At 41.2% G+C, this 26,052-nt stretch overlaps 1 long non-coding RNA gene across 3 annotated transcripts in view; it reads left to right on the top strand.

The window, feature by feature from the left end:
* The window catches only part of LOC132832334 (uncharacterized), a 129,227-nt gene extending 119,779 nt beyond the window's left edge, over positions 1 to 9,448 (top strand). For all 3 annotated transcript variants that reach the window (XR_009646930.1, XR_009646932.1, XR_009646931.1), the window contains one exon: positions 8,531 to 9,448. This is a non-coding gene — a long non-coding RNA (uncharacterized LOC132832334). The remainder of the gene's footprint in view (positions 1 to 8,530) is intronic.
* The last annotated feature ends 16,604 nt before the right edge of the window (positions 9,449 to 26,052 follow it).

The following is a 26,052-nucleotide window of genomic DNA, read 5'->3' as shown; positions in this document are numbered from 1 at the left end:
TATTGGAGGATAGGTAAGCAATCTTCCTCACAGTTATTGGCATTTCCACATTAAGGTTTTTGGATTTGAAAATTGCAGCAATTTTAGCATCCATCAGTGCTATAAACTAGCCAATATGGAATCACTATTGATTATAACCCGTATGTATTTTACTCTTCTGGTGAATTCAAGTAAAGAATGTTTGGGAGGGTTGAGTATTGATCAGGGAGTCAAATATCATTTTGCATTATTCTGAAGAGCTGAAATGTCAATGAATTTTAAAGCTTATCCTACAAGTCTTAATTTGTTATTGTGAGGATTAGAACAGAGAACAGTACAGCACAGGAACAGTACAGTACAGTACTGTCCTCCACCTCCTGCACCTCCTTCAAGACTTTCAATTCACTGTCCCCAATGTCTCGTTTTCACCATGGATATCCAGTCCCCATACACCTCAATCTGCTGTGACAAGGGTCTCCAAGCCATTCCCCACCTTTTCCTCCGCTACATTGATGATTGTATCAGTGCCACCTCATGCTCCCACAAGGAGGTTGAACAGTTCATCAACTTCACCAACACATTCCATCCCAAACTCAAGCTCACCTGAACAACCTTGGACACTTCCCTCCCCTTCATCTCCATCTCCATCTCCATCAATGGTGACTGATTCAACACAGACATTTGCTACAAACCAACAGACTCCAACAACCACCTGGACTACACCTCCTTCCACCCCGCCTCCTGTGAAAACACTATCGCTTATTCCCAATACTTCTACCTCCATCGCATCTGCTCCTAGTTCTACCACAAAACACACCAGATGGCCTCCTTCTTCAAAAACTTCAATTTTCTCCCCTCCCACATAGTCGATGATGCCCTCCAGTGCATCTCACCCACTTCCCACACCTCCACCCTTGATCTCCATCTCTCCAGCCACAGCAAGTAAGAAACACCCTGATCCTCACCTTCCACCTCACCAACCTCCATATACATCGATTCATCCTCAGCTATTTCTGCCACCTACAAACAGACCCCACCACCACAGGTATACTTCCCTCCCCACCCCATCCGCTTTCCTAAAGACCATTCCCTCCTCTCCGACCTATCACCTTTACCCCCACCTTCATCTACCTATTGCACTCTCAGCTACCTTCCCCCCAGCCCTACCCCTCTCCCATTTATCTCACCATCCCCTTGGCTCTCAATCCTCATTCCTGATGAGGAGCTTTTGCCCAAAATGTCGATTCTCCTCCTCCTTGGATGCTGCCTGACCTGCTGTGCTTTTCCAGCACCACACTCTCGACGCACAGGAATAGGCCATTTATCAACGATGAATGTGCCAACCATGATGCTATCCTAAACTAATCCCATTTGCCTACGTATAGTCTGACTCCCTCTATTCGCTCCCTGTTCATGTGTTTGTCTAAATGCCTCTTAAACATTGGTATCATATCTGCTTCTACATGTTCCAGACACCTACCATCCTCTGTTCCAAAGACTTGTCTTGCACATCTCCTTTGAACCTTCCCCTCAGCAAAAGACTCCAACTATTCAGACAATTTATGCTTCTCATTCACTTTATCAGGTCGCCCCTCAACTTCTGACACACTAGCAAAAACAATCCAAGTTTGTCCAACCTCTCCTTATGGCTAATACACTCCAATCCAGGCAATAACCTGGTAAAACTCTAATGCAACTTCTCCAAAGCATCCACATTCCTCCCGATAGTATGTCAAGCAGAACTGCACATGATGCTCCAAACTTGGCCCAATTAAAGTTTGAAAGCTGCAACATGACTTACCAACTTTTATCTTGAATACTCCAACCAATGAAGGCAAGCATTTGTAAGTCTTCCTTTCTACCTTATCCACTTGTGTTCCAACTTTCAGGGATCTATAAACTTGCCCCCGAATATCTCTCTGCATAGAAGGACCTTGTTATTTACCAAATACTTTCCCATTGCATTTGACTTGCAAAAATGCATTACCTTATACTTATCCAGATTAAAGTCCATCTGTCATTATTCTGCCTTTCCAACAGATCTATATCCTGCTGCATCCTTTGACAACTTTTTCTCACTTTTCTCACTCTCCCAATTTTCGTGTTAGTACTGAATGACTCTGATGGACGTTATAAAGACACACCCATACACACAGACAGACATCAGAAGGTCTGAGAACATGAGAGGAGTCCTCTCAGTTCATCAGCAGTTTGGAATTTTCAAAGCCAATACTGGAATTGTGTTTTGATCAGCTTGTTCATGGTTATATGGAAGAATCTTAATAATGTTCACTCATATAGTAGTTTTATTAGATTGAAGCATCCCATTGCACTTCACAGGAGCATTGTCAGGAAGAATTTGACACCACGTCACTTCAACTTCCGGAATATTGAATTTCCAATGGGTATGAGACAGCGAGTTTGGAACTAGCTTAGCTTTAGTAAACTAAAATCCAATAGCTTCTCTCAGATAGCTCAAAGATCAAACCATGCCAACAACCAACAGCAATATGAGCCAATGTGAAAAGTGGGATTTGAGTTCCTTTTCAGTGTAATAAACGTTTGAGCAAACTGATATGAAAATCTAAGTACTAATATTTAACTTTCTTTCACTCAAGCAAACGGAAATGTTCGTTCCAGTTCAAATCATCAGTACATCCGTACCAGTCTTCTGTCCAACATTTCTTCATTACATTTGTCAATATTGCCAAACTTATAGCACTCTTAATCCATAGTTGCTATTTTGATTGCAAACGATGTAATTTTCTTGAGGCCAGTTTGTCTGAAGAAAAGAAAATAATCAAAGATCAGCCGTGTTGCTCTGAACAATTCTGTAGAGAAATAATTGCAGCAATCTAGATTATAATCAAATTGGAAATTCCTGTGGGTTTGCAAATGTTTTTGTGCTGTTCTATGATAGAGTCATAGTCAGAGAGTCATACAGCACAGAAACAGACCCTTCGGTCCAACCAGTCCATGCCAAACATAATCCCAAACTAAACTAGTCCCACCTGCCTGCTCCTGGCTCATATCCCTCCAAACCTTCCCTATTCATGCATCCATCCAAACATCTTTTAAACATTGTAATTGTACTTGCATCTATCACTTCCTCAGAAAGTTCATTTCACACATGAACCATCCTCTGTGTAAAAAATTTGCCTCTTATGTCTTTTTAAAATCTCTCTCCTCTCACCCTAAGTATGTGCTGCCTAGCCTTGAAATTCCCCATCTTAGGCAAAATACAACTACCATCAACTCTGTCTATACCTCTCATGATTTTATAAACTTCTATCAGATTACCTCTCAGCCTCTTATGCTCCAGAGAAAATAGTCCCAGCCTATCTAGGCTTTTATTAAACTCAAACCTTCCATACCCAGCAACAATCTTTTGGTTTACTTTTACTGTACTAATAGATAGGATATACTTCAGATGAAGAAATCCTTCTGAACAGACCATCTCATTCTTCCAAGATACCAAACATTTGCTTCTAAAGCACCGAGCAATTTCTTAAATGAGTCCAGTGCACTCACCATAATCATTCTTTCTTGTTTTTATTTCAATTTTAAAGCACTTTCAAATACGGTTATTCAGTGACACAATGGCTGAGCCAGATCTAACCCCATTACTTTCAATCATTTTGTCAAACTCTGTTTTCAGCCAAAAATTGATCTAGCATCAACTGCTGCCTAAAGAGAGCGCCAATCTTCCACCTCACGGAGTATAAAAATGTCTCACAATTCATTCCTTAAAAGGACTGGTTCCGTTTTTTATACCATGACACCCAGTCTTAGATTCTCCAGTCAGCTGAGATCATTCTTTTCTCTCTACCCATGTTTCCTCTTAATGACTTGAAATCCCGGACCTGATCATCTCTCAAATCCAGCAAATATAATCCTCCTATATGTAATCCATGACCTCAGGTATCAACTTGGTAAATGTCAGCTCTGCTCCTTAAATTACAATGTGTTCTTCCTGAGGCATGGTAACCATAATTAGCCACAATAAACAGAGCCTCTTGAAAGTTTTTTGAGGTTATAGGTATCTTGGCTTTAGGTTGAAGATCTAGTGAGGGGGGAGCGGGGTGATGGGAGAGGATTCGAGGAGGTGGGAGGATTGAGAGAGGAGGAGGAGGGACGAGGAAGGAGGAGATGAGTTGGGAGGGAGGTAGTGTTTTTTTTTCCTTTTCTTCCTTGATTTTCAGATTCAAGGGAATCAGGAGTTGAAAAACTGAATGGTAGAGGTTAGCTTTGAAAATTTAAAAATGTAGATTTGGTAAGTAATTCCCCTTTTACAATGGTTCTTGGAATTTAGGAATTCATAAAGAACAAAATCATGCAAACACAGGCTGAAGCACAAACTTGTTCATCAAAATACACCTCTGGATGCACTGATACAATATCTCTCAATACCATACGCCTTGATTGATTTGTAGGATTTATAACCCTCCACGATTTAACCTTGGCCTCAAACCATACAAAGTCCTCTCGTGTGATTCAAGTAAACTTTCTTCGAAACGCCATAGGCAAAACTTCATATTTCTGCACCAACTTTACTAAATGTGACCCGAACCCACTGGATTTGGTCAATAACCATTTATGTCTCAGCCCCAAGACCCCTCAGATTTGGCTGGTAACTTTCAGTCCTTTTTCATCAGAACAGTAAGTTAACAAGCCATGTTTCTGACCCTCCTTCGTGACTGTAGAACTCTCCATTTCAAGATCACTAAGATTTGGCTGAAACATTTGCAAGCGCTGACATGACTGGTCCATCTGGCATTGATTGTCTGCCAGTGTCAGACTGACCAGTCCTGACCTTTTGTCCAATTGCAATAAAGTTGCTTCAAATATATTACCATGACACATAACATTTTTCTGTTGTTTAGGGTGCCTGAGAGCTGATTCTCCTTGCTGTATTTAACACCAGTATAATTGAGTCTGCTCAGTGAAGACTGTTTGGAAAACTCAGTCCAGACACAATAATCAGCACCAAATGTTCTAAACATCTCCCCTGCTGTTTGGTGATAAGATGACAACAATATGTTGCCTCAGATGGACAAAGGTTTAAATAAACAGCAAATACTGTAGATGTTGGAAATCTGAAACAAATACTAAGAATGCTGAAGAAACTCAGCAGCTCTGGCAGCATTTGTAGACAGAGAAATGTAGAGTCACTGTTTCAGGTTCAGTATGATTCTTAAAACAAGAGTCATACCAGACTCGAAATGTTAACTCTACTTTGATGGTTGTTCTAAGATGCCATGATGTGGAGGAGCCAGTGTTGGACTGGAGTGGACAAAGTTAAAAGTCACACAACACCAGCTTATAGCCCAACAGGTTTATTTGGAAGCACTAGCTTTCGGAGTGCTGCTCCTTCGTTGAAACTGGAAAAGTCGTCTGCTTCTCCACAGACACAGACAAACCTGTTGAAATTCTCCTGTGTTCTCTGTGTTTGTTAAAGTTTTAACTTATTCAGTTCACTTCTTAATGTGAATTCATTGAAATAACAATGACCAGGTTTGAATAACTATTATTGTGATCAATCTCTTGGTTGAATCAGGTAATGGCAGGATAATGGCACTTCCTTGCATGGTAGCTGTCAATGTTGAATCCCTCATTTGGGGTCACTGTCTGAATTTAACTCCCATTTGTGCTAAGGGTTAGTTTTTATTTGCAACATTTCATCCGTGAGTTTTGAGATTCTTTTTATATTTCATAAAGTCCAGTTAGAGGAATTCCTACCCTGCACAATGCAGGAAAAACACAAGTTACATGAAACTGCAAACCAGTATAAGACAAATGATGGACCCAGCATGTGAGAACAAGTAAGCATTTGTACTGCCCAGTCTTCAAAGTAAAACATGGTCTGTAATTCAGATTAAGAGTATTTAAAGTAGAAGAAAGAAAGCAGAGTCCCTGGAGTATATGTTGCATTCAATATTTACTAAACTGAAGGAAGTAAACAGAAAGAAAACAATTTAAGGGTAAGTCGTGGCAAGGCTGCTTGGACAGGTGGAGCATTCCAATGTCCACTGTGACTGTGTGGGCAGGAAATATATCCAGCTGCAGTTAGTGGAAATCCACCTTTTGGATCAGGAGCAATTGCAGGGATCACTGTGGAGTGAAGACAAGGCAGATCATTGTAGATAGTACGTCCAGCAATGTGGTCACAATGCAAGTCAAGAATGCAGAGACAGAAAGGAAATGAAGACTGCCAGGCAAAGTAAAAACATCAAACTTGTCATGTAGGTGTCCCCTGGGACTTGGGGAGATGGTTTTTAAGGTAACACAGCAAGAATCAAGTCTGTGGCAGCAGGATTGCCTCAGCTGTGTCAGGAGAGGAAAACACATGGGACAGTAATAGTGACAGGAGGTTCCATCGTAACATTAATAGACAGATGTTTCCACAGCTGCACACACAACACAAAAATGGCATGTTGCCTTTTTCACGCTAGGATCAAGGATCTTACTGAATGACTGTACCTTCCAGTTTGAAAGGGGAAGGTGAATAGCCAGAGGTCACGGCCCATGTTCAGACCACTGGGTAAAAAGGAGATGAGATCCCACAAGCAGAATAGAAAAGGCTAAGAAATATGTCATAAGGATCTGATCAATGAGGGCAACAGTGAGAATTGTGGCAGAATTGGATCTGAAGTCCAGTGAGGCCTGTCTTGATACTGAGAGTATCTTGCTCCATCTTTTATGCTTTTTGCCAGATGTTAAAGGCAGGTTTCTCACTAGGTAATGACAAATTGCCAATTTAAGGAGAATATAGCTCATTGAACACCTTGTTAATGCCACAACTTGCCTCCTTAACATGCAGCTTCATATCTTATCGAATGGGCTGAATGAGCTAGACATTGAAAACTCTTGACATGGAAGTCAGAGATATACCTGGCTGTGAGCTATCTCCTGGAAATGTGACAGAGAGAAGTTGATTGAGGCATTCAAGAGGACATTGGATGATTATTTGATCATAATAAAAATGTATAAGGGAATGGGGAAAAGGCAGGAAATTGGCTTTAGGTTGGTATACTCATTAAATGAGCTGGTGCAGGCACAGTGGACTCTTCCAATGGTGTACCACCATGATTCTGGTTTGAAGTGACATTCAATGAATGAGACTGACAGCTGGTTACTCTGACAGTTCCAGTGGAGTGGAGGTTGATAATTAAGTGGTTGGTGGAACATAAATTTCTTGGCATTGCCATAGGAATGGTCTCAATCCCCTACCAGAGAGCTATGATTTTCTCCTCGTAGAGGCTGAAATGTCAAATATCAATTCCCCTCCATGCATCTGGATCAGTTTCACTCTTTTGTTGGCTGTTTCCTGAAGTGAGAAAAAGAGAGGGATTTAGTGAGATGAAAGGATTGCATGGCTTTTAGTGTCGTTGCGCGTGGGTGAAAGGTAGTGAGATATTCTGAGGGGGTATCATGCACGGTGTGGGCATGGCAGGTTCAGTGTGGGTCAGAGCATGGGAAGATGCACCAGTGAGAGTGGCAGAGCATGAGCCTTGCTGAGAGCTAGGTGCAATAGTAGATAAAGAGAGGGAGAAAATGTAATGAGCGGAGAAGGTCATTGACCTTCTTAAGGCACTGCTGGCTATTCCTTCACTCTGTCACGATGGCACTAATCCAAGTGGCATAAAAGTGTTACTGACATACTTTAGAATTCACCAAAATTTGTCCATTTGCTAGTTGGTAATTGAAATTGATATGTAAGCTATAACCTCCCAATAAAACTATGCACCTTATTACATGCTTGTCTATTTTCAGCATTTATCCAACCTGCTACTTCACACTTCCTACCAAGATAGCAGTGCACAATTCTCACTACTGTCTTCTCTCCTTCTCCATTTATTATGTCCAACAATGAAGGTGACACTGTGTATTTAACTCTGATGATGTCCTTTTACCATTGCGATTTTAGTCTTAATTCCTCAGATGAATCTTTCCCCTCTACCATTTTTCTTACATTTCCTGTAGACCTTCTAACAAGCTATATTTAGTTGGTAGAATTTATAAACATGTTGGGAATCTTGACATAGTAGATTGTCATCGTGAATAAATCTGTGAAGGCGGGGAGGGGAGACCTTCAGCATAAAACGACCATGACTTTTATGAAAAGAGAGAGAGAGAGAGAGACAAGGAGAAATTTCTTCTCTCAGTGCATCATTAATATCTTGAAGTCTCCACCCAAGAAAGCTGTTGCCTCTATCATTGACTATATTTGTACTGTTACAGTATATTGACAGAAGGGGAAGTCAAAAGTTATACAGAGCAGATAGGAGTGTGGAGCTGATGACATGATCACATTAGCCCTGAGCTTATTGAATGGTGAGGCAGGTTCATGGGGGTATTTGTCTGACCCCCACTTCTCTTTCTTACTTTCTAACATTCTTTATTTCTCAGTAATGGCTATCCCATGACATCCTCCACATTGAATTTGCACACACAACTCATCCATTATGTTCGTTACAGTTTGTCTATTTGGATAAGGGTCATTTATTTTGCCACACATCCTTACCTGTCCTTCTGTCCTAATATTTTACAGAAACACAACTGAAGCGGCCCTGAAGATTTGCCACATATTTCACCATGTGGGCTTCACTGAGGAGGTGAAATGACTGGGTGTGCAGATCATATCCTCATCGGGCTGGGAATTGATGAGGAAAGTCATGTATGATCAGGCCTGATGCCCTCTTGATTCTAAGAAACAATCTCATGTTTTGAATGGGCCATATTTAACAAGCACACCCAATAATGATGTATTGATAACTGATCAGTACAGACTTGCAATGAACTACGAATATGGAAATTTGAAACATGAACTAATTAGAAATTGAATTGTCAGAGTGGATGTTGAATGAAGTTTTGCCTAGTGTAATTGAGAGATAACCAAATTTTATGAAGATGTAATCCAACTGAGCACACAAGCTGAGATCAGGAAACATAAGTAACAATGGTTCAAGATGATAGGGGTACCATGTCACAAACGCAGCTGGCCCTGCAGCATATGTTAAATTTACAATCAGGGAATTAAAGCAGAATAGAAAGGAATAACACCCATCAACAGTCCCAGCTAATCGTACTTAATGTGGCAGGGGAAGAAACAGGGGTATATGTACTTAATGTGGTCGGGGTATAAAACTAACTTTGTCACAGAAACTGAACTCCTTTCGGCAGGAAGAAGGACCACTTTCAGGCGATGTGCCATAACAAGAACATGCACAAAGCAAAGCCTTCAAATAGTGGCAAGATTCACAAGGTAATTAATTGAAGGAGATTGAGATGACTTTCTTTGGGAAGATACAGGAAGCAAGCAGAAGCTTACTAGTGTGCTGGTGCTCAGGAGAAGCAGCTTTGCCCGTGTCTGATGCTGAACTGTAGCTGAAGCAATGTCTCTGCCATTGGATGTAGGTTTGCTCGCTGAGCTGGAAGGTTCATTTTCAAACGTTTCGTCAACATACTAGGTAACGAGTTCAGTGATCCTCTGGATGAAGCACTGCTGGTGTTTCCTGCTTTCTATTTATATGTTTGGGTTTCCTTGGGTTTCTAAATAGAAAGCAGGAAACACCAGCAGTGCTTCTTTTGGAGACTCACTGAAGATGTTACCTAGTATGGTAACAAAATGTCTGAAAATGAACCTTCCAGCTCAGCGAGTAAACCTACATCCAGAACCTCAACCTGAGCTATAAATCTTCTCAAAACTCGTCTCTGCCACTATTATGGCAGAGTACAACATAAAAACTTCAAAGCTGAATTTCAGTAGTTATTCACAAGACTGGGAAGACCGAAGACAACATATCACATCACTCTACATCCTGAAACAAAGAAAGCGGAAATAATTTTTCACTTTCTTGAGCAGGTGGCCAATGAGAATCTTGCTGGGAAAATACATGGCACATGGAAAAATCAGATTTCAAAGTCAAGAAAAAAATGCCTGGATTTCTTCTCGAGATCAGAATCTGACTGATGAGTGTCAATTGTTTTAGTTCCCTGTAGTTGCATCTGATTATTAGTTAAACTCACCTCATCTCAATGGAACTGCCAATTCTCCTCATCTTTGTGAGAAACTGGAGGGTGCCATTTCCTGACATGAAAGTTAGAGTGATGGTTCTCTGAAACTTCATCTAACCCTGTCTTCAAAACAATGTATGCCCCAAAGACAGCATCCTCTTCCAGTCTTCACCCAACAGTAAATCACAGGATGCCTGCTTTCAGACCAAATCACACATCACAGTAGGGTTTCATTTCAGAGTTCAAGGCCTCATGCAACTTGCAAGCTTCAGCAAGGTCACAGTGTGTGCATGGACAGACACTTGCATCCACACAGCATGCAACATTTGGTTCTTAACTACATTTCTTTCTTATTGCTCACTCATTTTGTTCTTACTTGGAGACCACCAGCCTCTGGTAGCCAAATTTACAAAATGTGCCAGCAGCTTACAGGGCAAACATATTACCTAAAGCAAACTGTGTGGAAGGCAAAGATAAGTAGTCCTTACGGGGGCCAGTGAGGGGATATGGCCACACAGTCAGTCAAGGACCCATCTGATTCTGGTTCAGGGGTTTAGCCACAGTTAGTTTTGCGTGAGCCAAAGAGCTAACTTGCCTCTCTTGTTTACAATGGTGGAGCATGAGTCTGTGGAAGCCAGGAACTGGCTTTCAGCATCTGAAGTGCCATGGAGCTAGAATTTAAATAAGGGACCAGCAGATGAATGCCATTAAGTCTCAGTAGCAGTAAGCACTTCTGTCTCTCCTGCTGCACCATTCTACCAACCAAGTGATGTCAAGACTAGTTCCATAATTATTGAGATGAGCAGCAGATAACAGAGAAATGATGACATGGGCCATGGTCGACTGGGTGCCACGAATCTCACTCGATAAATACTTTGCTGCAAAATGGGAAAATTTAATCCGATTAGTCTGCTTACATGGAAAAGTTCCTCATCCCGTCTTGCTGAAGGTAAAGAAGGAAAGTCATTTTATGTAAGAGGATTTTATCTGTGACAAAACCAACAAGATGGTGTCCATCCCCAAACACAATTGGATCTGGTAGAAATGGAATAACAATACATTGCTGAACAAAGCAGTTGAATAAAAAGTTGTCCCTAAGTCAAATGTGGGCAAGAGCTTAGTTGAAGTTCTGAATTTGGAAGAGCTCCAACTCCCCCCACAAAGCTACATACAGATCGTGCTTATGACACTTTACAGAGTCAAAGTTGCTCACAAACCTCACTTCACCATTTCACCTTTCATAAACTACAACACAGCATCACATCAGTGCTGGAAACCATCCAAAGGACAATGTCAAACACCTTGGAAAGACTGCATGGAGTCATATGTCACATGGGTGATAACCTGATGCATGGATCCATTCAGACTGAACATGACACTGGAGTGCAAGTTCACTGTGTTGTCTATAGGGTTGCTACTGAAGTACATGCATGAATTGTCATTGCCAACTGCTCCTACAGCACATTGCAGACCTATCTGGTGTCAGAGTTATCAACAAAAGACAAAAGCAGTCAAGAATTTCCATGTCCTTAGAACATGATGAGCTCATATGGGAGTTGACAACACCAAGACAGAAAGGTTTTGCTCTATATAGCTGTGTCAATGAGCCACTAAGTCAACTGTTATCTGCAGGATAAAGGGATGCCATGGATGGAGATGAACAAGGCCTGATGTATGCACTATGGGAAATAAGTGATATTTGATTAGCATACAGTTGTGAATTGACAAGATAAGAAATTGAATGAGTGATTTAAGGTGTACAAGAGATTAGAACTTTGTGCATTTTTGTCAGAGTTTACTCTTAGAATATTCAAGACTGATTATCCCTGTGTATAAATGAATAAACAATCATAACCTGTACCTCAGTCTTCCGGTGACTCATCACATTGAATGACAACAGAACTGATAAGAACAAAACAAGATTTTGGACTAAACATACTACAGGTAATGTTGTGTGGTTTATTTGAACTGACAATGTGAAATGGAAATCAGGGATGTGCTTGGTGGTAATAGTTGGGAAGATGGTGGCATGTAGTAAAAGGTTAATTCTAAATGTGTAATATGCCAACCAGATAATATGTACATAACCATAGAAAGTGATGAAATGTCATATGATGTTTCACTCTTTTGTACAACCTTATTGTCAGAAGCCTGCAGTAAAGTCTGCCTTACCACCTTAACAGGCTCTCTAAATGAACAGTAATAATCTAACAATACTATAAATACTATATTCTTCAGCTTAACCACTGGAGCAGCGCTCACTGATTTAACCTGTGACAAACAGAGGTAAGTGAGCTCAGATTGTCGGGATTGTAAGCAGCCAGTCCAATGAAGGGGCAGAGTGTCTTCTAATGGAAACCCTCTGTAGTCCATGCGCTATACTATCATAGAATTCCCATAGAATAGTATGGAAACAGGCCATTTGGCCCAACAAGTCCACACTGATCCTCCGACTATCCCACCTAGACCCATTTTCCTACCCTATTACTCTACATTTTCCTCGAATTAATGCATCTAACCTACACATCCCTGAACACTGTGGGCAATTTAGCATGGCCAATTCACTTGACCCACACATCTTTAGACTGTGGGAGGAAACCAGAGTACCTGGAGGAAACCCACGCAGACACTGGGGAGGCAGTCACTCGGGGCTGGAATCAAACCCAGGTCCCTGGCGCTGTGAGGTATCATTGCTAACCACTGAGCCACCGTGCTGCCCTATACATTGAGGAGGGCACTGCTACTGAGCAGTAGGGGAGGCAACCAGCTTTTATTGGGCAGCCTTCAAAATGGTTTCCCAGCCATTGATAAAATAACAGAAGAGGCAAGGAGAGGCCCTCAGGCAACAGTTAATTGTCACACAAAGTTCCATTTGATCTAAGTGGACAAGCTACTAACCTTCCCTGCCAAAATGGAAAAAAAAACAGCAGAAGTAGGAAAGCAACCCCCTATTTCTCAACCCACTCTCACATGGGGCATGGGGGAAGAAATGTTGGCTTTTTCTTTTGTTTCTTCCCACATTATGGCAATGACTGTACTTCACATGCCTCACTTTTTGAGGTTGTGAAAAGGTTAAAATAAATGGAAGGCATTCTTTCTGTTGCTTCATAGTCTGAATTTTCTCTCTGAATATATATTCACACTGTCTTTCAGAGAGGGGTGTTATGTGGTATGATGTGCTATGCCTCTTCCCAACTGAGGTACTTCGAGAATTCACACTCAACATGGTAGCAAGATGTGGTGGCTGCTTCTGAACCTCACCCTGACTGGATTATATGGTAGAGAACAAAAAAATACCTTTTATTGACCTAGAAATGTCCTGTCCTAATGTTAAACCGTCAGACACTCTTACCCAATGTTGTTTACAGAGGAAAAAACAGATTAATCAATTTGTGAACTGGCAATCTTTCAAGAGGCATCAAGTCATGTAAATCACTAAGCCAGCGACTATTAGCATTGCAGTGTTGCAGTAATTACACGAATTGATTTGTTCTTAATGCGCCGTCCTGATAAAAGCTGAAGTTTTTTGAGGGTCTAGGATTGGCTGAGAGCAATGCCATATGAGTAGTTAATGCAATAAGTTTGATAAACTCTCTAAGACTTGTGGCAAATAAACCCTCTGAAAAATTTGAAACAATTGGCACTTTTGTCAAAAGAAAGGTGCCCTTTGTCCCAAATCTGAAGTTTACTTCTTCATCCCAATTAAAATACACCTATTAGAAACTATGTCTCAAATTACTGATCTATTCTGATAGTTGCTTTGCAGAAAACAATTTGTGTCACAATCTGGCATGTCCTCAGAGTGGTCCATGAACTAGGAGTTTGAATAACTTCATAGTTAGACCGTGTTTTATCAAGTGCTTCACTTTAAAAACAACCAGCAACAGAGTGTCATGTTTTTAAACAAGATAAGAAGGTTCATTTATGACATTTTATTGCTGTGTTTTTCTGGGAACGTTGCTCTGTAACTCCCTGGTGTCAGAGAAACAGCAATTCTTTCATCCTGTTCATGATTAGTTCAGTTGAGAGTGGTGATTGCAGCTGCTTTTACAGATTCTCAGGAGATTTCTCCACTGAAAGGCTAATAGCAGCCTCCAGCAAACTTACAAGCAGTTCAAACTTTAAAAAATGGCTTCTATGACAAACTCCCAAAACGTGTTTCCATATTAAATATTGAGTTAATTCAGATCTGGAGAATACATCCAACCATTATATTCTGTCCAACATATCGGTCTTTGAACTGTCTTAGCCATTAATTTGTAATTTTCATTCCCTCACATTTTAGTCTGAAACCATTAGCAATGATGCTCCATTTACCCTTGAAAATAGTAATTGAATTTCTTGAGGTCTGTTATGATCCATCTCGAAGCTGGTGCAGTCTGGCTCTAGAAACATCTGAATAGGGAAATCATGTAGCTTCGATGAGACGTTTGTCTATGAGTCTATATTAATGGCAGATACAGTGTTCTTTCCAAAATGTAATACCAGAGCTACACATATGTTATGCTCATTTGAACCTGAACGAATCAATGCTAGCTGCTTTGACTCTTCGAAGTCTGTCCCGTACATTTTACCAGATGTTGACATGTTGGACTCAGTGAGTTTGTGGTGGTTGAACGGACTGTAAAGTCTGGAAATAAAGATAACACGTACAGACCACTTGAATGTAACAGCCATTCATTCAACATTGTTTCGCAATAGCATCCAGACTGACTGAGAGGCTTGCTAGCTGCTTGTTGGAGAAGCCTCAAGGTAGCAGTCAGAGAGGAGGTGAGGTAAGTGGGAGGCTGAGGCAAGGCCTGACTGGCTCAAATGAAGATGTAAGCAGAAGACCATGTAAGTAATTTAGGAGGTGGCAGAGGTTGGAGCAGATCAGGGAAGTGCAGGAGTCAGGTGGAGGAAACCATAAGATCAGGATGCAGAAGTAGGAGTTATAGAGTCATAGAGACATAGAGATGTACAGCATGGAAACAGACCCTTCAGTCCAATCCATCCATGACAACCAGATATCCCAACCCAATCTAGTCCCACCTGTCAGCACCCGGCCCATATCCCTCCAAATCCTTCCTATTCATATACCCATCCAAATGCCTCTTAAATGTGCAATTGTACCAGTCTCCACCACTTCCTCTGGCACCTCATTCCATACACATACTACCCTCTATGTGAAAAAGTTGCCCTGTAGGTCTCTTTTATATCTTTCCCTTCTCATCCTAAACCTATGCCCTCTAGTTCTGGACTCCCTGACCCCAGGGAAAAGACTTTGTCTATTTATCCCATCCATGCTCCTCGTAAATTTATAAACCTCTATAAGCTCTCCCCTCAACCTCCGACGCTCCAGGGAAAACAGCCCCAGCCTGTTCAGCCTCTCCCTGTAGCTCAGATCCTCCAACCCTGGCAACATCCATGTAAATCTTTTCTGAACTCTTTCAAGTTTCACAACATCTTTCCGATAGGAAGGAGTCCAGAATTGCACGCAATATTCCAACAGTGGCCTAACCAATGTCTTGTACAGCCGCAACATGACCTCCCAGCTCTGTGATCAATACTCTGATCAATAAAGGAAAGCATACAAAATGCCTTCTTCATTATCCTATCTACCTGCGACTCCACTTTCAAGGAGCTATGAAGCTGCACTCCAAGGTCTCTTTGTTCAGCAACACTCCCTAGGACCTTACCATTAAGTTTGTAAGTACTGCTAAGATTTGCTTTCCCAAAGTGCAGCACCTCGTATTTATGTGAATTAAACTCCATCTACCACTTCTCAGCCCATTGGCCCATCTGGTCCAGATCCTGTTGTAATCTGAGGTAACCCTTTTCACTGTCCATTACATCTCAAATTTTGGTGTCATCTGCAAACTTACTAACTGTACCTCTTATGTTTGCATTCAAATCATTTATGTAAATGACAAAAAGTAGAGGGCCCAGCATCGATCCTTGTGGCATTCCACTGGTCACACGCCTCCAGTCTGAAAAATGACCTTCCACCACCACCCTCTTTCTTCTACCTTTGAGCCAGTTCTGTATCCAAATGGTTAGTTCTCCCTTCGTTCCATGAGATCTAACCTTGCTAATCAGTCTCCCATGGGGAACCTTGTCGAACGCTTTACTGAAGTCCATATTGATCACATCTACCACTCTGCCCTCATCATTCCTCTTTTTTATGCCCTCAAAAACTCAATCAAGTTTGTGAGACATGATTTCCTGTGCACAAACCCCCGTTGACAATCCCTCATCAGTCCTTGCCTCTCCGAATACATGTACATCCTGCCCAGCACTGACATCAGGCTCACTGGTCTATAGTTCCCGGCTTGTCCTTACTGCCATTCTTAAATAGTGGCACCATGTTTGCCAACCTCTAGTCTTCTGGTACCTCACCTGTGACTATCGATGATATCTCAGCAAGTTGCCCAGCAATCACGTTTGTAGCTTCCCACAGAGTTCTAGGGTACACCTGATCAGGTCCTGGGGATTTATCCACCTTTATGCATTTCAAGTCATCCAGCACTTCCTCCTCTGTACTATGGACATTTTGCAACATATCACCATCTATTTCCCTACAGTCTATATTTTCCATTTCCTTTTCCACAGTAACTACTCATTTAATGTCTCCCCAATTTTCTGCAGCTCCACACAAAGGCTGCCTTGCTGATCTTTGAGGGGCCCTATATTCTCCCTAGTTACCCTTTTGTCTTTAACGTATTTGTAAAAACCCTTTGGATTCTCCTTAATTCTATTTGCCAAAGCTATCTCATATCCCTGTTTTGCCCTCCTGATTTCCCTCTTAAGTATACTCCTTCTTCCTGCATACTCTTCTAAGGATTCACTCGATCTATACCTTACATATATTTTCTTCTTTTTCTTAACCAAACCCTCAATTTCTTTAGTCATCCAGCATTCCCTATTTCTACCAGCCTTCCCTTTCACCCTGACAGGAATATACTTTCTCTAGATGATGGAAAGTCCTGGTGTTAGAGTGGGGGAATATTGAGGGTGGTGTTCAAAAGAAAGGTGTACCAATTGTTGCAGATTTGTGTTGGATCCTGAAGGCAGCTGCCTCTCCTTAACCCCTGAGAAATGCTGGAAAGGCAGTGAGCAGCTGCATTTCACTTTCCCACCTCTGCCAGGTTTCCGTAGTCACAAGGAACACAGCCTTCAGCACTTAAATCTGAAAGGTGATAAATGTTCAAGGCAGTCAACCTCATTAATCTGTCTAATGCCATTCAGCAGTCTAAGAAGCATCAGGCAACACAAGTGAACTTGGTGTGAACTTCCACTGTTCAGTCCCTTTATCACTCTTAAAACAATACAATGCTATTATAATGGCAAACTGAGTAACAACTACTAATCAGGTTGAAAAAAAACAATGTTCTTTATGTGTACTGTTGTTAAATAGCTTATTTTTATTAATTACTAACTTTTACAATAAGTTTGTAAACAAATAAAACTTTTGAAATATTGTTCGTAATATTTCAGATTTATTTAACCTGATTTATGCGCTCCAATATGTGCTTTTTCCATTGTAATTTTCTTTACATCTTTGGCTTTTAGTGCTCTTCAGTTCATTGTTGGCTGTCTGTGAGAGCTCTTTAATGTGATTGGCTGCTTGAATAATCAATGTTATCACTGTCGCTCCATAGTAGAAATCTCCAAGAAGACAATGATTAAACACGTGTCACGAGAAGTGAAGCTCTCTCCACAGAGATAGTGAGAAGTCTCAGTGCAGTATTATTAAAGATAAAGGGCAAGTGGCCTTGGCCCAAATCTTCTCATCTTCAGATAGTTAAAGACTGATCTCGAAACCCATGTGATAATTGCTGAGGAAATTTAAACTGGATATGGACAATTGCCTGACTTCCAAAACATCTCTAATGATGAATTGAGTTCGGAGACCTCAGAATTCTGAGTTACTTACCTGGTTAGTTACGGAAGCAATGTTACAGGATTAAAATCTGTGCTAATCCCTGGGTAACGATAAAATTAACATCCCTGTCACTCACACTCCCAAGAACACCCAAGTGAATCCACCTCATGGAACCAATGCCTTGCCACATTGAACTCTCCAATGACACTGAACTCCCTCTGCTCCCCACCCTGCGCTGACTGCTGGCCCTACCTCAAACATAGACCCTCCCCAATACCTGGTCACCCTGGACATGTGATGGTTCTTTCCCATAAAACTAACCTGCCCACCTCAGACAATGACTATGTCCACATAGCCACATCATCAATCTATCCATTACCCATCTACCACACTACTTATACTGTTCTGACACTAACACCTTCCCACTTTTATCTACCTGGCATTCTATCCCTTCACCCACCTCCCATCTGCCCAACTGTCACTCTACTCATCCACTTACCTACAACACTACCTTCTCCCCTGCCTGGCACACGACCCAATTACATACCTGTTACCTATCTGCATCTACTTATCATCCAAACCCCTCATCCACCCACCTGTCTACCATCACATACACTTACTTTCCACCCTTACCTGCTGACCCACCCTGCGACCTTCAAACCTCACTCACCTGAAACCCTGCTTTCCACCCAATTCCCTTGACCTTCTGAATCATAGCCTCTCATGGTGCTGGCAGCCAAGTGCTTGACTAGTTAGCTGCTACCTTGGCTTCTCAACCACCAACTACCCTTCACCTCACCTTATCGACCAGCCACCCTCTCTCCTCATGCACCTGCCTATTGCCCTAGCTCCCCGTGTTTCTACTGACCATCCTTGCCTCTTACCCATCTACTTGCTCCTGTTAGATCCTTGCCTGTTTGCTGCAACACACCGTCTCTCATTAGCTTAGATTAGATTAGATTATTTACAGTGTGGAAACAGGCCCTTCGGCCCAACAAGTCCACACCGACCCGCCAAGCGCAACCCACCCATACCCCTACATTTACCCCTTACCTAACACTACGGGCAATTTAGCATGGCCAATTCACCTGACCAGCACATCTTTGGACTGTGGGAGGAAACCGGAGCACCCAGAGGAAACCCACACAGACACGGGGAGAACGTGCAAACTCCACGTAGTCTGTCGCCTGAGTCGGGAATTGAACCCGGGTCTCAGGCGCTGTGAGACTGCAGTGCTAACCACTGTGCCACCGTGCCGTGTAAAAGGACCTCTGGGATCTTTAATGTCCTTTTATTTACCTACAACTATTGCCATGAAGGTAATTCATAGACTTTGTGTGATTCATTCCAATGCTGCTTGCGTGGTTTCTGGACTGCATCTATTGGCTTCAGAAAATTGTAAAAAGGCAAGATCTGTGTGTATGTGAAATGGAGACTGTAATTTCAAAACAGATTGAAAGACTTGGGGTTCTTTACGCACAATACACAATAAAACATGACCAGGGTTTCATTTCAAAATCAAGATGATTGAAGTCTTTTCAGATCATACACTTTGTTTCTGCTAATTTGGAGTTTGGACCAAATAATTATGGATTTCATGAAAAGACTGCATTTTCTAATTCTATTCCATTGCTGGCTCTGACCAATTGTTAATACTTGGGCAGCAAGTTATTGAAAGCTTTAATGAAGGACAAGTATATAACATCAAGCATGATGACAAGATCAACAGCTCCTCTAAAACTCTCTGATAGTTTAATGGGAGTTTGGTTTATTGCTGTGAAATTTTTAAAAATATCATTTATCTGTAATTGACATTCAGCGATGATTTCAAAAGAAATCCAGTGAACAGTTACCGCTGAGACAATGTCAGTATTTCAAGTATTTCATGTTGGCATTTGTCACAAGATAAGAATCAAGAAGGCTGTTGGGTTTTATCTTTTATTACAAAAGAAATTGAACACAGAAGTACAGATGTTATGCTTCAGTCGTATGAGGAATAGTTTTGGTCTTTATATTTAAGGAAGATTGTAAATCCATTTGAGATGATTGACAGGAGGTTTACTAGATTGTTACCTAGAAGCATTATGTTGTCTTGGAAGGATTGGTTGGATAATGGGCACAGTTCTCCTGAAGTTCAGAAAAATGAAGATTGTCTTGACTGAAGGATACAATATCCTGAGCAGTGTTGACAAGGTGGATGTGGAAAATATGTTTCATCATGTAAGCCAGTCTAGAATTAAGGATATGGTTTTAAAATTAGGGGTCTCACTTGCAGGGCAAATGAGAAATGTTTTCTCTCTGATGATTGTACAATTCTCTGCCTCAGAAGGTGAGTCAATGAATATTTATAAGGCAGTTATGGATTGAACAGGTGAATTGAAGGTTATTGATTTTAGAGGGGAATGTGGAATTTGAAACATGATCAGACACGATGAAACAAGCTTGATGGGTCAAATGGTCTACTTCTGCTCCTGTTTCATGTGTTCACATGTAACAGCCATGCTGGAGATAACTATTATGCTACAAAAACATAAGAACATGATGTAAAACCGTGAGAGTAAGCTAAACGGACCATTGGGCTTCATGCACAATTCAACAATATCATACTTGATGTTCAACCTTAGCTTCACCTTCCAGGCTGATCGCCATATTCCTTATCTCCCTTAGATGGCAAGGGTGGTATTTAATTAGCAGTGCAACTGGGCATGGGATGTGCATTGGAGACATGTGCAATCATGTGGCAAAGGGGTCTAGCGTACAAGTTTTCATTGGTGAAGCTGACGGTGCAGAAAGTACAGATTGGCGATCAAAGAGTGCTCCTGAGCAATTACTAGAGACTCTGCAAAAAGGCCACAATATTTCTGTCCACCTCTACTCTATCAAAACTTTGTCCCATCATTTGCTGCAATTTTTCAATAGCCTCATTCTCTCTTTAACTTCTCCTGCAACTTGCTCCTCTCCTTTTGATTCTTCTGTCTTGCCTTGCCCATTGTATCTCATTACACCTCTTTAAATATGCACATGCCTGAGATAAAAACAGCAACTGGCCCCATTGTTTAATTATATTGTCCTCAAATTCTTCTTCAGGTCTGTAGGGCATGAAGGAACAGTAAATGGCACAGTTGCATGCTCACAAATGCTCTTTTATTGTCTTCTGAAGTAATGCATTTTTGCAAATGGGCACAAAAGACAGCAGATAATGCATTAGTAGCCTTAGTAGTAGATTTCATGGGAGGCCAAAGCATGTGACAGACAGGGGTGATGCTTCTAACATAACAACTCTGCTCTTTGTCATTCATAATGTGCAAATCCACAATGCAAGTAACTGGTCAAGGACCAATGGTGCAGTGTCAAACACGAGATTATTCACCTCTGCAGAGGGTGAGACAATGCAGAGCAAAGGAAAAAATGGGAGCTGAGCAATCCTAATAGTGAAGCTGAAAGGCCAAGGCATAAAACCTTGGCTTAATATCTTTTCCCGAGGGTAGCACTTCAGAGAGTTTCTTCAACACTACACTGAATTGTCAACCTAATTGTACTCTGGAGTGATACAAAAACCTACAAAATTTCAATTGTCTAGTTAAGAGGCTGTTTGCTAGTCAATCATGGCATTGTTCTTTTAGGGTTAACCTGTGTTGGAGTGCTAACCCAATGTTCCTCTGGGGAAATGAAGCCAGGGCCTTCACTCCTGACTCATTAAAAAGTGAGGCAATGCATGTGCACCTGGGCCCAACTCACCACCCAATTTGGAAATCTTGGACTACTAAAGGAAAGTGCTATGGTCATGGAGAGGACTTGACTTTCATAGAATCCATACAATGCCCAACAATTTCTGACTGACCCATTTCCTTACCCTATTACTCCACATTTACCCCGACTAATGTACCTAACCTACACATCCATATACACTATGGGCAATTTACCATGGCCAAATCACCTAATCTGCACATCTTTGGACTGTGGAAAGAAAACCGAAGCACCCGGCAGAAACCCACACAGACATGGGAAGAATGTGCAAACTCAACACAGGCTCGAATCAAACCCAGGTCCCTGGTGCTGCGAGGCAGCAGAGGGAACCACTGAGCCACTGTGCCACTTTCTAATATGTAAATGGATCATGGTCAATTAAAGTTTTAGATAACTTCTTCAGTACTTCAAGCTAGGAGTTTCTTTCCTAAGCCATAATATTGCTGGCTTTGTGGCCCAAGAATATAAGAGTATATGCCGCACTTTAAAACTGTTAAAATGATCACAGTGACAGGTATTGTTCTTCGGGCTGAAGGGGTTAAATGGTGTGGGGTGAAAGCATGAACAGAGGATTGATTTGGATGATCAGTCATGACCATTTTCAATGATAGGGCAGGCTCGAAGGGCCAAATGGCCTACACGTTTCTATTTGCTGAGCCCTGATTTCTTCCAAAAATTGTGCTTCAATATAGATTCATGAGCTGATCAGCTAAAATTTGTGTTGAAAATGTTTCCAGGGACATAGCTAATGCTTTATCTTGCCATGTAAAATATTTAATTGTTGAGTTATTCACAGAGACTAGTTAACTCAATAAATCATCCTCTTGGCATTGGGAGCTGTTCTACATTTTTTTCTGGCACAGAGTAGAAAAAAGGAAAAGAATTGGATAAAGGAAACAAACACATGTTCTCATTAAGCAAATTTTGCTTCTTGTCGGAAAGCTTAAGCAAAAATAACTTTTTTATTTATTCATTGTTGCAAAGGAGGAAGAACAGGATCTTTAAGTGAAGATAAATAAAACGGTTAACACTTAACGGCTAAGAAAATGAACAACCAAAATGAAACCTTGCTTTTGAGGTTCAATCTTTCTTTTAATCGACAAAAGTCTTTGTATCAATATATAACAATAGGTTTGTTTCATAATGGATGTTTTTAAGGAGCTATACCTTAAGAGGGGAGAAAGGAAACTCATAATTGAGTAAATAAACCATTGTTTATTAATACCAAAGATTTGATTAAATATTTGCTAACACTTAAAACAGTTAAAAGCATTCATTGTAACTTTAGGTTCGCACTTACATGTAAATCAGATGAAAATATAGTTTGTGAAACCATTGTTACATTCAATCAATGTCACTTTCATAAAACGTGTGCATTAATGTACATCTACATATAGTGACTTAAAAAAGACATGGGGGCAATTTTTGTTTTACTCAGAGGGTGGTTTGCATGTGGATTAGACTTCCCGAGGAAGTGGCAGATGTGGGTCCAATTACAACATTTGAAAGATATTTGGATAAGGACATAAATAGGAAAGCTTTGGAGGGAAATGGGGCAGGAACAGGCAGGTGAGATTAGTTTAGTTTGGGATAATGTTCGGCATGGACTGGTTTGACCAAAGGGCCTGTTTCTGTGCTGTATGACTCTGAAATTATAAACTTGCTTTTGCAATAACTTTATCCACACATGAATACATATACAACAATAGTAAAATGGTAGATACATATCCATCATTCTCCCAGATCTTGGCTGCATTCCACCATTGATACACAAAAAAAAATCGCATGCATTATCAGTCCATGCATGTGCACTGTACACAGCTCTTAAATCATGTTGGTGTCTTAATGGTATGTGTATGTGTTGTCATTGGCTGTTTATCTGGGTTTTTTCCCAGAGAATGTCATTCTTGCACCATTTGTTGTTGCTGTGTTATCTATTGTTCCATATTGTGTACCGTTGGGTTTGATGTGTAACCTGCTGTGCAGATAGTGCATTCACTTCTTGGGGATCAGTCTACCATCACTGAGAATCAGTTTCACAAGTTGGATATACATGCCTATAGTTCTAATGGTATATCTAGTCATTCATTTCCACAGCATCTATTCAAGGTGATAAATGCTCTACACATGTCCTACATTGCCATGTAGGCTGGCTTTTGTTTAATGTATTGAAGTTTTATACAATGATTGGCTCTCAATATTCAACTCTGTTGCAGTGTTATCAAAATGAAATTGGGCTTCCTGTTATTTCATCTTGATTTTATCACTGCTGTTTGTTACAAATTCTGGCTTTGGTGCTATTGAAGAAATAGTTTTTATATGTCATTACCATTTGTACTGAATTAGTTTCCATGTGAGATCAGTTAGCACAATTGGCTGGCTAGTTGGCTTATAATGCAGAATGATTGGTGGTGTGAGTTCAGTTCCTGCTGAAATTATCACAAAGACCTTGTATTTTCTAACTTGCTGCTTGCCAGGGGTATGGCTGCTATCAGGTTAAACTCATCGCCAGTTTTGTGTTTCTCTCCTTTGAAAGAGAACAACCCTCTGCAGTTGTGGTGTCTTTACTTTCAGTGCCAACAGTGGGTGCATTTCCCCATTCAAGGATTGTCTGCTTACATTGACACAGCACAGAAGGGGGCCATTTGGCCCGTCTTGTCCATGTCAACCGAAAGACACCTGGATGACCATTCTAATCCCATCTTTCCGCATATTGCTCATCGCCCTGCAGTCAATAACACTTAAGGTGCAGATCTTTTTAAAAGGTGTTGCTGCCAACACCACCAATTCAGGCAGTGAATTTCAGACACCCATCACCCTCTACATAAAAATATTTTTCCTCATAGCCCATCTAATGGCTTTGTTTGTAGGAAATCATGTCTCACTAAGTAATTGAGTTTTTTCAAGAAATAACAAAGGAGATTGATGAGGACAGAGTGGTGGATATGGACTTCAGAAAGGCGTTCCACAAGGTTCCTCCTAATACATTGTTTGGCAAGGTTAGATCACCTGGAATACAGGGAGAACTAGCTATTTGGGTACAAAGCTGGCTCAAGAGTAGAAGACAGAGGATGGTAGTGGAGGGTTGCTTTTCAGACTGGGCCTGTGATCAATGGGGTGCCATAAGGATCGGTGCTGGGTCCACTGCATCTGTCATTTATATAAATGATTTGGTTGGCAACATAGGTGTATAGTTTGTACATTTGCAGATGAAGCCAAAATTGGAGGCATAGTGGACAGCGAAGAGGCTTATCTCAAAGTACAGTGGGACCGTGATCAGATGGAGCAATGGGCTGAGGATTGGTAGATGGAGTTTAAATTAGGTAAATGTGAGGCATGCATATTGGAAAGTCAAATGAGGGCAGGACTGTTACACTTATTGTTAAGTTCCTGGGGAATGTGGCTGAATAAAGAGAACTTGGAGTGTAGGTTCATAGTTCCTTGGAAATGGAGTCGCAGGTCGACAGGACAGTGAAGATGGTGTTTAGTATGATTGCCTTTATTGGTCAGTGTGTTGATTATAGGATTTGGGAGGTCATGTTGCTGCTGTACAGGACATTGGTTAGACCATTTTTGGAATACTGTGTGCAATTCTGATCTCCCAGCTATCGGAAGGATGTTGTGAAACTTGAAAGGGATTAGGAAAGATTAACAAGGATGTTACCAGGATTGGAGAGATTGAGCTATAGGGAGAGATTGAATAGGCTGGGCCTATTTTCCCTGGAGTGTTAGAGGTTGAAGGGTGATCTTATAAAAGTTTATAAAATCATGAGGGGGATGGATAGGGTAAATAGCCAAGGACTTTTCCCTAGGGTAGGCGAATCCAAAACTAGAGGGCATAGGTTTAAGGTGAGAGGGAAAAGATTTAAAAGGGATCTAAGGGGCAACCTTTTCACGCAGAGATTGGTGCGTGTATGGAATGAGCTGCCAGAGGAAGTATTGGAGGCTGGAACAATTGCAACATTTAAAAAGGCATCTGGATGGGTAAATAAATAGGAAATGTTTGGAGGGATATGGACAAAATGCTGGCAAATAGGACTCAATTAACTAAGAGTATCTGGTCAGTATGGACAAATTGGACTAAAGGGTGCTGTACAACTCTATCTTTCCGTGACTGTAATCCATCTGCCACTTAGCTTGAATCTATTACTTCTGGTTTTTGAACTCTCTGCCAAGGGAAACAGGTTCCTCCTGTCTATCTCTTCCTCTCATAATTTTGTCTCCCTCAATCCCATCACCTCTCAACCATCTCTATTCCAAGGAAAACAACCCCAACTTGTCAATCTGTCCTCACAGCTACAATTCTTTAGTCCTGACAACATTCTGGTAAATCTTCTCGACACTGTCTCCAGAGCAATAACATCCTTCCTGCAGTGTGGTGACCAGAACCGCACACAATAATCTAGTTGTGGCTTCAGCAATGTCTTGTACAGTTTTGTCATTAT

This window comes from Hemiscyllium ocellatum, chromosome 34 (assembly GCF_020745735.1).
Source record: "Hemiscyllium ocellatum isolate sHemOce1 chromosome 34, sHemOce1.pat.X.cur, whole genome shotgun sequence".
Taxonomy (NCBI): domain Eukaryota; kingdom Metazoa; phylum Chordata; class Chondrichthyes; order Orectolobiformes; family Hemiscylliidae; genus Hemiscyllium; species Hemiscyllium ocellatum.
Note: the sequence above shows the minus strand (reverse complement) of the source record. Positions and strands in the feature narration are given on the sequence as shown.